Source organism: Habropoda laboriosa, unplaced genomic scaffold (assembly GCF_001263275.1).
Source record: "Habropoda laboriosa isolate 0110345459 unplaced genomic scaffold, ASM126327v1 scaffold212, whole genome shotgun sequence".
Lineage (NCBI taxonomy): Eukaryota > Metazoa > Arthropoda > Insecta > Hymenoptera > Apidae > Habropoda > Habropoda laboriosa.
The window spans coordinates 196,695-212,589 of record NW_017100509.1 but is presented as its reverse complement, the minus strand read 5'-3'; the positions used below and the strand labels follow the sequence as shown (position 1 = coordinate 212,589).

The 15,895-nt window shown below is 39.7% G+C and overlaps 1 long non-coding RNA gene across 1 annotated transcript in view; it reads left to right on the top strand.

The window, feature by feature from the left end:
* Window positions 1-3,821: 3,821 nt before the first annotated feature.
* The window catches only part of LOC108576276, a 70,299-nt gene continuing 58,225 nt past the window's right edge, over window positions 3,822-15,895 (top strand). The window contains exons 1-2 of the long non-coding RNA XR_001891437.1: window positions 3,822-3,969; window positions 7,294-7,539. This is a non-coding gene — a long non-coding RNA (uncharacterized LOC108576276). The remainder of the gene's footprint in view (window positions 3,970-7,293; window positions 7,540-15,895) is intronic.

Below are 15,895 nucleotides of genomic sequence, written 5' to 3'. Positions count from 1 at the left end.
AAGCTCGGGTGAATGTCTGAATGGGGGCTGGTGTGAGAGAGAAATTCCCAGGAGGAGTATAAAGCCGTGGACAGCCGCACCGACGCCACCCTCTTTCCGGTGGCATCCTGACGCGGAGCTTGCGCTAGCACGTTTACGTGCTCCGTCACAGTGCTCGGTTACAGTGACGACGCGGCACGACGACATGCAACGACGCCGAGGAAGCCAACGCGAGAGGCGTCATACGAGCAACTGTTGCATCCGCGCGCACCACCACCGTAGCCGCGACACTACCACCAACCCCCTCTTTCTTTCTTTTTTTCTTCTTTTTGTTTTTTCACTTGCCTCATCGTTCCCCCGTTGAAGAAAAATTGCTTCAGAACCGCGCCATGGGATGTTCGGCCGGTTAAACGATGCTAATCCAATAACGCGTGACAGCAGCCCGATCTTCTCTCTCTCTGTGTGCGTGTGTATGTCGCGTGCACTTGTAAGGAAGCGATACACGACCTGTCGCGAAGAAGAGAGCCACTCGAAAGAGGATGCCGGTGATTGGGAATAAAGCGTTCCGTGGGTCTTCCCGGTTTACGAGGGAAAAGTTGAAATAAATTGGATGAGCTTCGAATCTTTCGTATGATTGCCTACGTTTGTACAACTTGCGAATGTCTATGGGTGATCAGGTTCTAGGGAAGGTTTGGATAATTTCTAGATCGATTAAATCGCCGTTTTTTCGAGGAACTTCGGTCTTCCGGTCATTTCCGACCCATCGTCTTCGTTTTTTCCCCATAATTTTGTTTTACACAAAATCTTCGGGTGGAAAAAGAACGCAAGAACGCACTAGATAGACGGATTTAACGAGCAGTGAAAGGAAATAACTTGAACACTTTTTGTAACCGAGAAACCTAAAGGTTCGAGGCAGCAGACAGTTTTCTTCAGTTTTCTCCGAAGGAGATAACGAGGAGTTATTACCTTTCTCTACTTAGGGACTAAATTGCTCTTCCGCAGAAGTTGCGTGATAGTCAGACGATGTCGATTAAACAACAGTGTATAAAGATACAAAAACGCGGCGGAATGGGACGATCTGTGCGTTCTATTTACGCGTCTGTATAATCTCCGATATACACCGCGACAGAACAGGGGAAGTATATAACATAGCTTCGCGAATCGTTTCGTATCATGATAAATATCTCTCGGTCCAGAATACAGTGGAATGTTAATGCGATTCAAAAATATTATGCGGTATTACCGCGCCGTCATAAATATTTAATAACGACTGTTGATATTCATTAATCGCGGACGGCGGCACAGCCACGGCGAAATCACCGATCCAAATAATGTTTCGGGTATTATTTAGTAATTTATTATTTCGCGATACAGCATGCGGTTGATGGTTGCGCATATACGCATGCACGCGGAAAATAGATATGTCAGAATTTATTCTCTGCCGTCCTTTTTACATGCTTCACGTCCGTTCGTCGAAAATTTTTCCGTTGTCTTCAGCGTTCCTCACGCGACAAGAAAAACGTTCGAACAATGCGAAGCCGCACTTATTACGAGACCTCCATGAAAAAGTTCTGAATACGTTTGTGTGTGGGGATGTATAGCAGTTTAGAGAACCTCTGCTCATAAATGTATTGTAGAAAGTGAACAACTGTTGCACTCGTCCGTCTTTTGTCCATTTTTCCATACGTTCGCGCTGATGAAAACCGACACCCTCTCTTTCTCTTTCTGCTTTGTCTTTCATCTCCGTACCGCGTGGGGTAGTGGCCAAGGAGTGTGTAACGTCGCGACGTCAACGTCCTCGACACGCACGCCATTTTGACACTGACATTATCGACGAAACAATTGTTCTACCTTCGGTTCCTTGCTTGAAAGCGCGGAAAATCGAATAGGATAACACTCGATGCTTGTAAAAATTTACATTTATATTTTCTACGTAATTGATTGTTTACGCGATGAAATTGATCGTGACTCAAGGTGACAAATTATGACAGGGTATTTTAAATAAAATTTTAACTGTTTATCTCTGATTTTGTCTTTTACAATTCACAGGATAATTCGATTTCTATCGATTATTTTACAGGTACGATAGAAACAGAGGAATGCATAATTTTATCCAGAGATTTTAGTGTTAAAATGCTTGGGAAATTTCTCTTTGGTAAAATTCAGCGAGATACATAAGCAATCCGAATACGCAGGAAAATTCCGCGCCGTTCTTGTAACTTCTGAAAGATTCACAACTGTTTTACTCATCCCCCGTTTACTTCTGTACCGGTTTCGTGCCAGTGCGTTCGTATTTTCTTCATGCTGTGCTTTCTACTTTTCAAAAAGTACACGTACCTTTGCAGCATCGTAGTTGTGTATCATTTTTTCCCCCGGATTATTCTGTCGGAATTATTTTTTACTTTGCCCGAGTTTTCGAACAATTTCGTTACATCTCCCGGGGGAAAAAAAAACATTCGAATATTCCACAATATGACAAAATCTGAAAACTTAATTTTCCTCGTGGTTACCGCGTTATCTCTCCGTTCGTTCGAGCGTATACACATACATATAATAAAATATCACAGAATTGTTAATTCCATTTAGAAACAATGGTCTGTGCGCAAGGTCCCATTCACTTTAGGGCTGCTAATGCAGCAGCAATCGAGGGTGAAGTCGAGCGTAAAACAGGAACTTTTCTTAGCATGCTACCGTTATGTAACATGCCAGGAGATTCACAACTGTTGCATTCGTCTTTGTTCATTTTTCCACCCTTGTTTCGCGTCCTTCCTCCCCGTCGCATCCTTCACTCACGGCGAAGACACCATAAAGGAAAGCGCGCGTCGAATGAGAGAAGAGGAGAGAGAATGAAAGAGAGTGAGAGAGAAAGGCAGGGAGAATGAAAGAGAAGGCCAGCGTCCCGACGTCATGCGTCGCGACGGGCAGGCCGTGCGCGTCGAAGAATCGCAAGAAAAGGCAAGGGGCGGAAAGCCACGCAAACGAAACGGCACGAACGACCGTGAGCGCCCTCGACGAGCGGCGTCGGGACGTTGAGCGTCGCGGCGCGCCGTGAAAACCGAGGGACGACGGCGTTCGAGTCAGTCTGCGTCCGCCAGTCGTCGCGACGTCCTCGCATCGCAGTGACTTGCGCCGATTCTTCGTTCATACGTGATATATCGCATAACGAGGGACCGACCACGTCAACGGCCAAAAGTCTTTGCAGGATATCTTGATTTAAAAATTTTCCGATATTCTTCACACGAGAAACCGTCGAATCTTATTCGTCGAACGTCCGATTTTTCCACGGTTAAGAACATTCGGCAAAGAAGTCGGTACGATCTTGACACGAAATTTCTACTTCTACGTGGGAGACAGAATCTTGTGCAGAGAGAAAAAGAAGGGGTGGCTTTGGATGTTCGTATCTCGAAAGATTCGCGAACGGAAGAACGAACATTTCCCGGGCGTAATTGCACCGAAAAACCATCGCGATTCTACCTGATACATCGTAGAGTGCCACGAGGACACTGATCGAATTGTCACGACGCTGATTATTCGATAGAGAACCGGGGAAAAAAAAAGAGTGCTTTCACCGGGGGAACGTGCTTTCCTCGTTTTTTTCGTATCGAAAAAATCCGCTGCCATCGAGGATCCTCCTCGCCTACACACCACCTACGGTTACTTTGTGCCGCATTTCGCTCTCTCTCTCTCTCTCTCTCTCTCTCTCATTCTCACCCCTTTGTTTCGTCCTTTTTTTTTTCGCACCTGTGTGTGCCAACCGCTGACTTGGCACCGCTTTTAGTGCGAGTGAGAGACCCAGCCGAGAAGGAAAAGAAACCGAAGGGGGAAAAAACAGAAAACTCTCTCTCTTTCTCTCTCGCGGATCTCTTTTCGATATTCCTCCTATTTTTTTTTCTCACCCTCTTGAATCTCCAACGAGTTCTGTGTGCACCGCTGGATGGATCGTCGGCTTTGATATCGCCAACTCGATATTTAGTCGGCTACCATTGTTCGGTGAGTAATTTCAAAAGTAGACATTCATGTATACCCGTTGTGTGACCAATGACTATTGCGTTGCGCGATTCATTAAGAGGGATTACCACCGGTTAACTCAACTGCACCTCGCATTTTTCCAATGTATCCTTGTTTCATGCTTCCGGGAGTTTTCCAACGTAGAAAATCCTTCCTTTCCTTTCATCAACAGGCGAGCTTTAGAGATTTGTAGTAGAACGGCGACGAAACAATTTCGACGATATTGAAATTCCTAACGAAATAATAGATTCTATACAACGTATTCCTTCTTTCTACACTGGGAAACATTTGAAGCGTGAGAGATTTTTAATTATGCTCGCGTTAAACCGCTCGTTACCGATCCATTCGATACTTCAATTCCATTTGTATCGTTCGTCCGCGTGACAATTGTACTTGCTGCAGTGGGAGAATATTGCGCTACTAAAAATAACAGATTCTCACCGGCGATCTCGATGGAAAGTCTGAAGGAGATATCGCTACGGTGAAAAATTTTCGGTCGAAATTTAACGTGTGATTGTTTCACGGCGACAACTAGTGTCGGATTAATTTTCACGCAGAGATCCCGCGGCATGCTGTCGGCTTCGAACAATTGTAATTAAATTCTTTGGACGCTAATGACCGCAAGTACTTGTGTCTCGTGCAAATGATATTTAAATTAGTACGCTGGCTGTATATTAATCGCGCCAAACAGAGCATATTTTTGTGACGATTGTGCGACTTCCGGAACATTGTTAACTGATCCCGCAACGGTAATAAATATTTTCACATAATTTACATTCTTTCGTTCACGAACGAGTTCGCTGTTGCCTGATACTTAACACAGTTTTCGCGCAGCGACAGAAAGGATTCATAAAAGTGCGCAGCGATTCATTGTTCTCTCTCTCTCCTTCTTTTTTTTTCGGTTTTATTATGCTAACAACTCGGTGTTCGAGGAGTAATAAACGTTGTCGTTGAAATGTTCTCGCGTTAAACAACGAATTTAACCGTGATTCTCGTCGATCGAGCCGTTTTCAAATTGTCCATCGAAACCGAAAGCAAATATCGCGCACGTTGTAAAATATATCGAATATCAGGAAACAACGTTGTACAATACGAATAATGTTTTAATTAAAAGAAAACTACGACGTCGGTTCGTCGCGACGCGATGTAAAATGAACGACGAAGGAAAATAATTACAGAACCATCAAAACAGACAGCTGTCGGATCCCTTACATTAATGCGCGCACAGTTGAAAATGATTTTACGGTTTTCATCGTTGTGCTTCTTGCATGTGCCCCGGTCTGTGCATTCAAACATTTGATTTCTCCGTTTCTTCTGTGCAGAGCAAATTTTTTCTTCCCTTTTTTTTTTCTTTCTCTTTTCATTTTGCAACGAGTGTGTAGCATTCTGAAATGAAGCTGCAACCGTTGAGGTATTTTAAAAGTACAAAGAGTTCGCCACGGTGAAACTTGTCGGTCGTATGTGTTGTAGTAATTTACATCTTTTCCCTGCTTTCGTTAGTCGAGGATTTTTCTCACGTGTAACAACTATTCAAATATTGAAATGGCGGGCTTGTGCAAAGCGAGGAGAGAAAGAAACATTTCCTCCGATTTCAACGTCAATTGCACAGTGTCTTTCAATTATATCAGATTATATCTTTTTTTGTTCGATAGTTTGAACAAATCAGTTCGAATCGCAAGAGTAGAGTTTCGTTAAGTTTCATGGAAATTGATTCGCTGCTTTTCAATTCTTTCCTGCGGCAATAGAGCGCAGACAGCAAACAGACAGGAGGTGAGAAAGTTCCTAAATGATATCAACGTTGTAAGTTCATAAGGAACGGTTTCCCACCTTCAATCATAACTTACAAGTTATCGGGGGAAGTAAAAGAGCTTTGCAGCCGGTTCGGGATTACAGGCTTTCGGTAGACTATAGCCGTACCACTTTTATTTTCTTATTTCTCACCACCTTCTTATCAATTTTTACGAAGTTGCTCGATTCTAATTGCAAGAGGTAATACCGTGACGAAGTTACCTCTTATTCACGTTGCGGGAGTATATCTCTTATACTTATCGCTCGAGGGATTACCAGACCTGATAGCCTTTCTCATAAGTTATTACTTAACTCTCCATTAAAATCGATACAACTTTTAGTACGCGAGCCTAACTGTCCCTGGTGTCTAATTTTCAGGACACAGGGCGAAACTCGTTTTCCTTCTCTCTCTCTCTCTCTCTGTCTCTCCTTCCTTCCGGCAATCACCATAGCGTAATAAGGAGTCATGAATTATTGATACTATCGACAGCATCTTAAGACCTTACAGATTTATGCAAACAGCGTAACTTGTTAGGGCAATACAACGATTAAGAGAAAAATTCAGTTCTACAGAAGGTAAAATGTTGAAAGCTTGATAAAATAAAAGAATTATTCGAATCGTCGAGAAAAATTGGAAGGGAGTTTAAGGGGGCTGGCGTTGAAGAATTTTATGAAAAGAAAGAAGAAAAAAGAAAAATACACAGGAACACAGCAGTGTAATAATCTTTCTATTATACTCGCGTCGTAGCTTATCCTTTATTCTGAAACTGGCTTGATAATGGAATGAAAACATGGATATTGATAACCATACGCGAATATATTAAGCTGAATAGTTCTCGAAATTTATGCATCCGTTGCGGAAACACGACATTAGATTAATCGCTTATTAATCTATAACAAATATTCCACATATATTCCTCTCAAGAACAGATATACGAGCCTCGTGAAATATAGCACAATTGCCCAACAGACTGAACCGATTTTCAACAGATTCAATCAATATTACTGTAATAAATAGTTCATCTCGTTAATTATTATCCTGCGCGTGTAAATAAATGTTCCGGATAGTAATGGGGGTTAATTAAGATAATTCGAAACGAATTAACCCACAATTCACATCTCAATCACTCGGATATTTGTTGCGTTTATCAGTCAGTATTACTTTCAAGAGAAACATCCCATCAAATTCACAATACTTTTATCTCTTATTTGAAGAAATGTAATTCTTTCAAAAAATTTGTCACATTTTCGAATAGAGAGAAAACTGTATCAGAAATACTTCTGAGTGACAGTATAATTTAACGTTGAAAGTCGTTTCCGTCGAAGCCCACCCTGTTTTGTTATCCTCCGAGTGTCGCGGCGTTAAAATTCCAAGAAATCCTCGTACTCGACGAAATTTCACGAGCAATCCTCTGTATAAACAAAGCACGCGTGCACGAAATGTTATCGAGCGTCGTACATATTCGCGGATAACATGTTCGATTGTAAACAATCACCTTTTTTCTTTCATTCACCTAGGCAGCGGGCAAGTTCGCGGAACTTGAGATTCCGAGAAGTCGACACACACGGTTTGCGAAGAGCCCGTAGCGCAAAGTCATTACGACGCTGGCACGCGCCGGGATCAGACGTCGAAGTACACAAAAGAAAAGTGACGCGCGACATATAGAAGTGTGAAAGTGAGCTGGAACGAGGTGGGAAAAGTGCAAGCTGGCAGGCCTACACCTCCTTTTTCGATCTTCGATATCCTGTTTCGACGAGAGAAACGTAAGTTAATAAAAAGTTGGTGTCACTTGAACGTTCGAAGGGAATGTTAACCCCTTGTCAACGCGACGATTCGTGCCGCCTGGTAGAAAAGCAGATATAGATCGCTTTATATCGCGTTAACGTTCGACGATGAGAATTTCGTTTGAGAAAAGGGTTAACATACGCTTCGGGCAAAAGTCTCTTTCAGAAATTGAAGCACTTGTCGTTATTTCTACGTGGAAACAGAGAGATTCTTAGGGAGGACGAGTACATTTTTTGTTAATTAGCTGAATATTTTTTTAGAGCTTGGATTAACTAGCTTAATTAGGAAGGAGTTAAGTATCGATTGTTCGAGGCATATTAATTCTTGGAACACATTTGCTAATTTCCAAGTTTCGTCCTGTTCGCCTCGATATTTCTCTGAGTGCACGTATGATGTGTATACCCACTTGCGGAAATAAAGTTTGCCTGAATTTTTTAGTATCCTTACAGAGTCTGTGAATGTAAAATTTTGAGGTCTCGTATCTTAGGAATATCAAATTGAATGAAAAATGTATTTTTAAAGGACCTCTTCTCTGTCGAGCATATCCGTTTTTAAGTTTTCGCTATTTTTGTTGGGAATATTTGTTAAATAATAATTCCTTGCATTTTGTGTATCTCCATAAAAAGAAATCTCTATAAATCTTATAAAAATAATAAGTCCCTATAAAAGATTTGTATAATATTCCTATTTCTATAATATTCCCAATCATGCTGTCTGGATCCTTTTTTCAAAGTTAACAATAGCTGCGTTGTATCGTATGTTCGACGATTTCTACTCTAAATTAGGTTTACGCGAAACAGATAAACAATCGGTTTAGGTGTGTCATTCATGTACGGTAACAAGTATGTGTTAGTATTTCAAAGTTGACACTGGCGTCGAATGAAAGCAATCGATGTAGTAAATTCTACACACAAAGCGTGTTTACGCAGTAACGATAAGTGCTTCCCGTTTTGATCTCGATTGTTCGAGATACCACGTTCAAAATATCGATAACTATTGTTGCACTCAGTAAGCTATAACTATTGAGCATATGTATGAAGAGAGATTATTTACGATGAAATACCTTTCAGTGAAAGAAAATAATTGACGATATATTTCGGCCTTTGTCCTTTTTTTTTTTGTTTTTCTCTAAAGAAATTTACGTTATCAATTACATGTGCACATTGCTACGAGACATACCGGTGAAAATATTTAAAAAAAGAATCGCGTACAGTGATAAAGAAGTGGCTTGTGTATGTTGCGCATCTTCAATATCAATTTTTTATCTATTTTTTTTTTTTTTCGGAAATCAAGGTGTGTGCAAAAAATTTTCATTCGCTGTTCGCAATTTACTCTTTTAAGAGAAATTCTTTCGCGTTGGTCGCATGCGCACACTTTTTAATATTGTGTGCAAATATTTTTCAATCGAATAAAAGTTTTCGTTCAGTTTGGCTAAAGTGGTTAGAAATATTTCCGTATTTTCGAAAGGGTGTGTGGATTATTTTTGCAGAAAACACATTTTTCCCAACGCTTCTGCTGGGAGAAACGATTAATCAGCGTTTATAGGAAAATACACATTGGAGGAGTTACTTCCGCGGTTAGATGGACGATTTATGAAAGATCAAGTTTCACAGACCTCGCGTGCATTTACTAATTACGTAGTATTGCTCGATAGTATAGCGACTTTATGACGCTCATTAGCCATATGTGTGTGCGAACGTTAGCTCTATCGGTTTTGTCATTAGCAGAACTTCTATTTTATGTTACAAGCTCAAAGGGGGCCAGAGAAGTACTTTGATTTTCTCACTCCGCCTACAATTATGAATATAATTACAAACTATCAGTGCACGCATATTTTCATTCGAAACGTTCATTGATTCCGTTAGTTTACAAAGAGGATCTTCTAAACTCGATAGAATTTGATAAATCGGGCAAATCACTTATTTAATCATTTTCTTTTTTTCAAGATGATTTTTAACGTTATTTTTAATATTCTCCACGGTAGCAGTTTCTTTGTTCAACGTTCAGACCGACATTCGAAATATGAAGCACATAAACATTAATTAAATTGAAATTAATTAATGAAATCTTTCCCATTATCGTGGATTAATTGACTTTTTCTACATTTTCCCGTCAAATACATTGATTGCTAATTTATTACAAGGGAAACATCAATTATCAAGGTAGAATAAATAAGCTTGCAATTAAACGTTATTCACGCATCGCTTCAGACTGTGTGTCTCGTAATTCTAGAAACGACGAATTTTCCCCAATTGTTACATTAATGTTTATTCAAAGAACGTTCAGACTGTCGATCCTTTGGTTTATAAATAAAAAAATCGTGCATTATTATTCGACAAAAATTTGTCAAAGTTTCCCTTTTCAGTCATGTTTTTCTTTTAACGTTTATCGAAGGGTAGTTTCCTCCGAATAGCGCAAGTGATCGCAAAAGTGTTGCGATATTTTTTCACCTCCCCCCCGTCTGATTGTTCTCCGTTGTAAGTCTGCTGCTTGGCTTCTATCCGTATCGCGCGACTCCTCGATGTGTAGCCCTTACTCTCTGAAATCCAACGTGTTAGTATGGTTTACTTTGAAAAAAGCTTTCATGAAAGCTTGTGCTTGGATAAACCTGAAAGCAGCACCGGGACGGTAGTCATCTTTCAGGACTAGCTCGCCAGCAAAATTGCCAAATGGTGTTTCTCGTTTCGACGCCCAGCGGCTGCAAAAAGCGATACGTTTGGATTGAAATGATCCATTGTATTGCTTTGTATGCGAATACTGCGTGCAGCGCAAATATCCACCGTTCCCTACATAATTTCGTTTCACTGCGAATAATGATGTGTCATTGCTGCTGGGTGTGTTTCGTGTGTCGCGCAAAGCGTTCCGCGTAATATCGAAAAAAACGGCCAACCAGAAGATATAGGTATATATGTATATTTTACGTTAAATATTTATACAGCAACTTACAGTTACGTTCGCGCACGACTAAATTATGCCCGTGCGTATAACTCGAGTTCATTTAACGAATAAACGTAACTTTTCGGTTTTAGCTGCAGCGGCAAAGTGTATTTCTTTTTTTTTTTCAATGTCAGACTGATTTAGAGTGATTTTCGAAATAGTTAATATTTCACTAATCTTCTTTCACTTCGTAAAATAGGCACGATGAAAATCAATTCAATGATACCCGTTTGTATAATTGCGACAATTTGAAGAATTTCAAGAATTCAATTACGAAAAAAACAGGATAAATAGTGGGAGAGGTATAAGAGTAGATGTAGGATGAGACGTATTGGGTAGGAGAAAAGGGGAAGTAATGGCAAGGGAGAAGGTGAAAATGGTAAAGAAATAAACATGGAGAAATAGAGTGAATGAGGCACGGGAGAAGCGTATACGCAAAGAAATAGAGATAGAGAAAAAGCATGGTGGGGAATAGGGGGAAGGGAGAGAAATAGAGAAGTAGGAGATGAGGATAAAGAGAGATTGGGGGAAGAGAAAGAGAGAATGATCCCAAAACCCAACGGAGTTGCTGGCACCACGAAAAATAGGGCTCTGGAGCCCTCTTACCATTTCCAAGTTACGAGCGACATTACCGACATATCCCGCATAACACAACGGTGGGCAAAAGTCGAGGATAATCGAGGGAAATTCCGGTGTGAGATAGGTCAATATGAAGGAAAAAAAATGTAGGAGAACTACAGTGACCTGCCACTTGTGTGTGTGTGTGCGTTTTTTTTCTTTCTTTTCGATCAGTAATTGAAGGGATCAGAATCCTATTGTATTCGGTAATACATTCTGTTGGGATCATACTATTGTTTGTCGATGACACAGGATCGTATAGTAATGCGACATGTGTCTAACTCGATAGGAAGCATCGATGTTTTCCGTAAGATTTTCAAATCGTTTTATCCTTATAAATCGAGATAACTGGATCGACAGGAATTTTTCAAATTTATTTTATCGGATTTTGATTTGACGCATTGTAATTATAGGGGTTGGAAATTTTGTGTGCGATTTAGTATTAACAAAGATACAGGAAATTCGTATTTATGAAGATAAATTTTCCACGCATTTCATGCTTTAATTAATACGATTCGCATGAACTTTAATCGGTCGGTTGTTTCGATTGTATTAATTTTTAACTTGTTGCGGCGACGGTGATAGATTAACTGAAAAGCACGCTTTCGTATATCGTTCATTTAATTGGACATTGAAGATTTTCAACTGTGAGGCAATAAATTCTCCGGTGAGTGTGAATTATGGGCACGTGAAATTTTAATCCCCTTATGATGATCGTTTTGACGCAGCATTAAGCGGGAACAAGATTATTACAAGCACCGATGATCGAAATTGTTAAGCGGCGTTATTAATGACTCTCCTGAGGCCGCGGTAGAACGCGCATTCTTCCAAACTGTTTTCACGTAACCAAAAAATAATATTCCATTTTCGGTAAACGTCCGGAGTTGCTTTCCAATCAAATTTCACGTCTTTTTTTCTTCTTCCGATAGAATGTAACGTTTCGTTAATTAAACGCGATGAAAATTTATTGTATCCAACTGATTTAATTATACTCGTTTGCGTGGTTCCGGAAATTTCCGAAATTCGAAAGTTCCGAAGATCCAAAATTTTGAAAACTTTGAAAGTTGTAGAGTTCCGCAAAATTTGAAAGATTCGAATGTTCAGAAATTCTGGAAATTTCAAATATTCGAAAGTTCGGAAATTCTGAAAATTTCGAGAATTCTGAAATTTCGAAAATATCAAAAGTTCGGAAGCTCGAAGGTTCCGAAAATTCGAATATTCCAACACAGAAAGGAAGTTTAAATCGTACGAGATATACGTGTATTTTTTAACTTCACGTTACGTTAATACAGAGACAGGTTGGAATTACGCTATTCCATCGGTGATCCATGTATACAGAGATTATCTTCGTGAAGTTTTCATCTCGCTGCATGCGCCTGTTACATTTAAAGATTACGCGGATTTCTCCGTGTATCGAACTGTTCTATATTTTATCCTCTTGGCATGTGAAATTTTTAAAACAACTTCGACGCATGAAAATGCTAAAGTGCGACGCGTTACGAAACGACCAGTGAAAAATTCATTTCCATTATACAGGTAGAAGCAGCTGTTGTATACGTACAAAACAAAAAAGAAAAAAAAAGAACAGTAAAATTGAATGCATTATTTTCGTCATTTTTAATATTACAACGCGAAAAACGCGAGCGAATCAAACATAAAACAAAAATAATCATAAATTCTACCGTGTAATTTGTTCCATTAAAATTCTGTTAATTCGCAGCAAGATACCTTTCCGCTGCACCGAAACAAAAAAGAAAAAGAGAATGTGAAAGAAAAATTGAACGAACGTCAAGTTACAATTTCGACTCTACAGAGGAGAAGATCCGTGTAAAAACTGAGAAGCAGAGATCATTTCTCAGCGTTGTAACTTTAATACCTTGAACATCGGCTGCTTCTAATCTTAACTACCTTGTTCAAATCCTGCCAACCCGCGGTAACATTTATCTCCACTCCTTTTCCTTAACTGTATCATCAGTTATTTAAGCACCGCGTACTGTTCATCAAATCCGTGCTAGAGTGATAGCAAGTTTGCGCGCGGGGGTTGGAAAAGCCTCGCCGTTGTGAAACCTGCCCTGGCGATATAGGGTTTAGTCGATTTTACGCAATGCATTTTAATCGTGGGTTTAAACGTTACGGGTGTCTGAAATCGGGGGCTCGTTCCAAAAATCGAGCAAGTTTCGCAGCTACGTCCAAGGATGCTGGAAAATACTTTGTTCAATCTGACTTCTTTTTCTTTTCGTTTTTCTCTCTCTCACCAAACGGGGCTCCAGTTCTTTTTCCTCGCTTTCACGGTCACTCTTCACCGAGGTTTCGTCGAGCTCTCTGCTGTCTTCTTTTCTTGCCGCACTTTTGCCTCGTCGTTCGTTTCGCGAAGATCTTCGCGAAGATCGACGAGGTTCTCCTTCTTTTTCTTCTGTCTTTCAAGGAAGGACACACTTATCGTAGGCTTTTTCAGTGGCACAATCTTCATTCGTGCCTCATAATTAAAGTCTGGAGACACCGAGTATTTTCTATTAACATTCCTGGCTAACCTAGCGTACTCAAAATGACCGCAGCCAGAACGGTATGTTGTACCATGGCCATTGCACGTCGTAGACACATTTCTGGGCAACGGGAATGTCAGGCAGGTCTGCTCTCGTCTCTCCTATCCTCGCGGGCCGTCCTCTATTATAGAGAGGAATACTTAATTTTCACGGTCGATTAGCTTTCGCATTCGCGACAACTTCGAAAGTATTTAAATCTATTTAGTCGATCGTAGGGAATGTGAATGGGGATGGAGTTCGTGAAGAATCTTCTGCTTACATTCGATATTCTCGCCTTCCTGGGAATTTCACTAAATCGTAAGCAAGGAAAAGTAAATCGTGAGGTTTTTTTTTTTTGGAGGATTTTCAATCAGGGAGATATTAGGTCGATAGGGAAAAATATTTGAATAACACCAAAGTAGTTTTATAGCTGCACCAGAAAAGAAATTGTGGAACAAGAAGGTGATTATGTTTTTTTGGTGATTATGTGTGTCTGTGTATGTGTAAAAATATTGATCGAAATTTCGGTGTAAAATTCAGTATGATCGTATTGGATGACCTAGTAATTTCGAAAATTTACTCGTTCGATGGAAGTAGCGTAGAAAGTGCGACATGATTAAAATACGTCAGGTAGATGAAGAATTGTGATTGTTAATTTGAGTGGAATAATCACGTTACGCTGCCACATGTATAACAAATTCCGAGCTAGCAATAATTAACTTCGCTTACTTGATTATTCTAGAGATAGGTTAATAATACTTTGCTTTAAATCGATGTATTGGTAATGAACGTCATGTGTTAATTGTGCAAATTTGCGAAATTGCTAAAAGTTGCAATTTTTTTGTACCGCTATTATTATTTCAAGTGGAACATCTATTAAACGTAGTATTTTATTTGCTAATTCTTGCCCATCTTAACATCGAATCTATCGCGAGAAGAAGGAATATTGTAAATTGATAAATTCGATCCAGTAGAATTTTTTATTTTATTTTTTAGTTTGAGAAATTACACTTTTGCATTGTACTGTTACTCGATAACAGCTATAAATTTCGAAAACGGGAGGTGTGTGTCTCCTCGTCTTCCGTAAAATATTGCGGTCTACCGCGATCGAGATTCACAATCGAATTTATCAAAATAACGTGTTACGTGTGAAACACGTGAATAAAAGAATAAATGAAAAACAATTATTTATTTCGCAAAGTAATTGTGGCGAAAATTAAATTCATAAATCTGGCAAAGTCGAGGAATAGATTAGATTTCGTATTTTTCTGTTTTCTTGTGTTTTCAAATAAAATAACCGTCTTAGAGTAGTGTAAGTAGGTCGAACTTGCCTTCACGTTCAGTTCGACGTGAAACTACAAAATAGGTAGCAAAGTCAGCATATTTTGCACCTCGATACTTACTGTCATTCGACATGAAAGTGTGACACTCGCCCAGTCGTCGATTTATTCACTTATCGTGCTATAAATTTCATTTACTTTGAAGTACATCTTGCTCTAGAATATCAGGGACACGAACAGCGATACGATCCATGCATGAGCAGACACTGGTAGAATCGCGGTACAGTAATATCTCTGATACTGTCGCCCTGGTCGAAAGGCGTCAGTTTGGGTAGAGGAGACACGGTTTTCGAGGGTCGCAGCCCGCGTTTGTAGTTTCCCGAACGAAGATAAGGATGAAACCAGTGTTTTTATTTTGAACTTTTTCTGCGTGAAAAAGTTATTAACATACTGATGAGATTGTTCTGATTAAAATGAGACCAGACACGATATAATTCGAACAACATTTACTGATTAATACTTGTGGATTAACTCGTTCGATTTTGTTATCGCGTTGAATAAATTACAAGAACGCAAGAGAAGGGAAAAGGAGAAAAGTGAAGAGATTGAAGAGTTGTTCACGTGCTCGTAAATTTTAAATTTTCAGTTGTCCTGTGTACGATGCTGTTCTTCGTTAAATAACGTGCAGAAGTGGTTCGTCGAAATAATTGAATTTATTCTGGTTTTTTATTCGACCGTATAACATTTCGATTCAATTGTAGATTTTAATTTAACCCTGTAGAACGCCGTGTGACTTAAAAGTGACTGTTTTGTGTCAAATGACTAGTAAATTTACTATAATTATTCTAACTTTAAATAATATAAGAATGCAGTTGTTTTTATCCTGGGAGAAATGGGGACTAGGTAGGGTGACTTTTCCAAGTCAAGCTGCATTTCTCGCGACTAATGTTAAGATGGGTGACCGCCAACGATTAGAA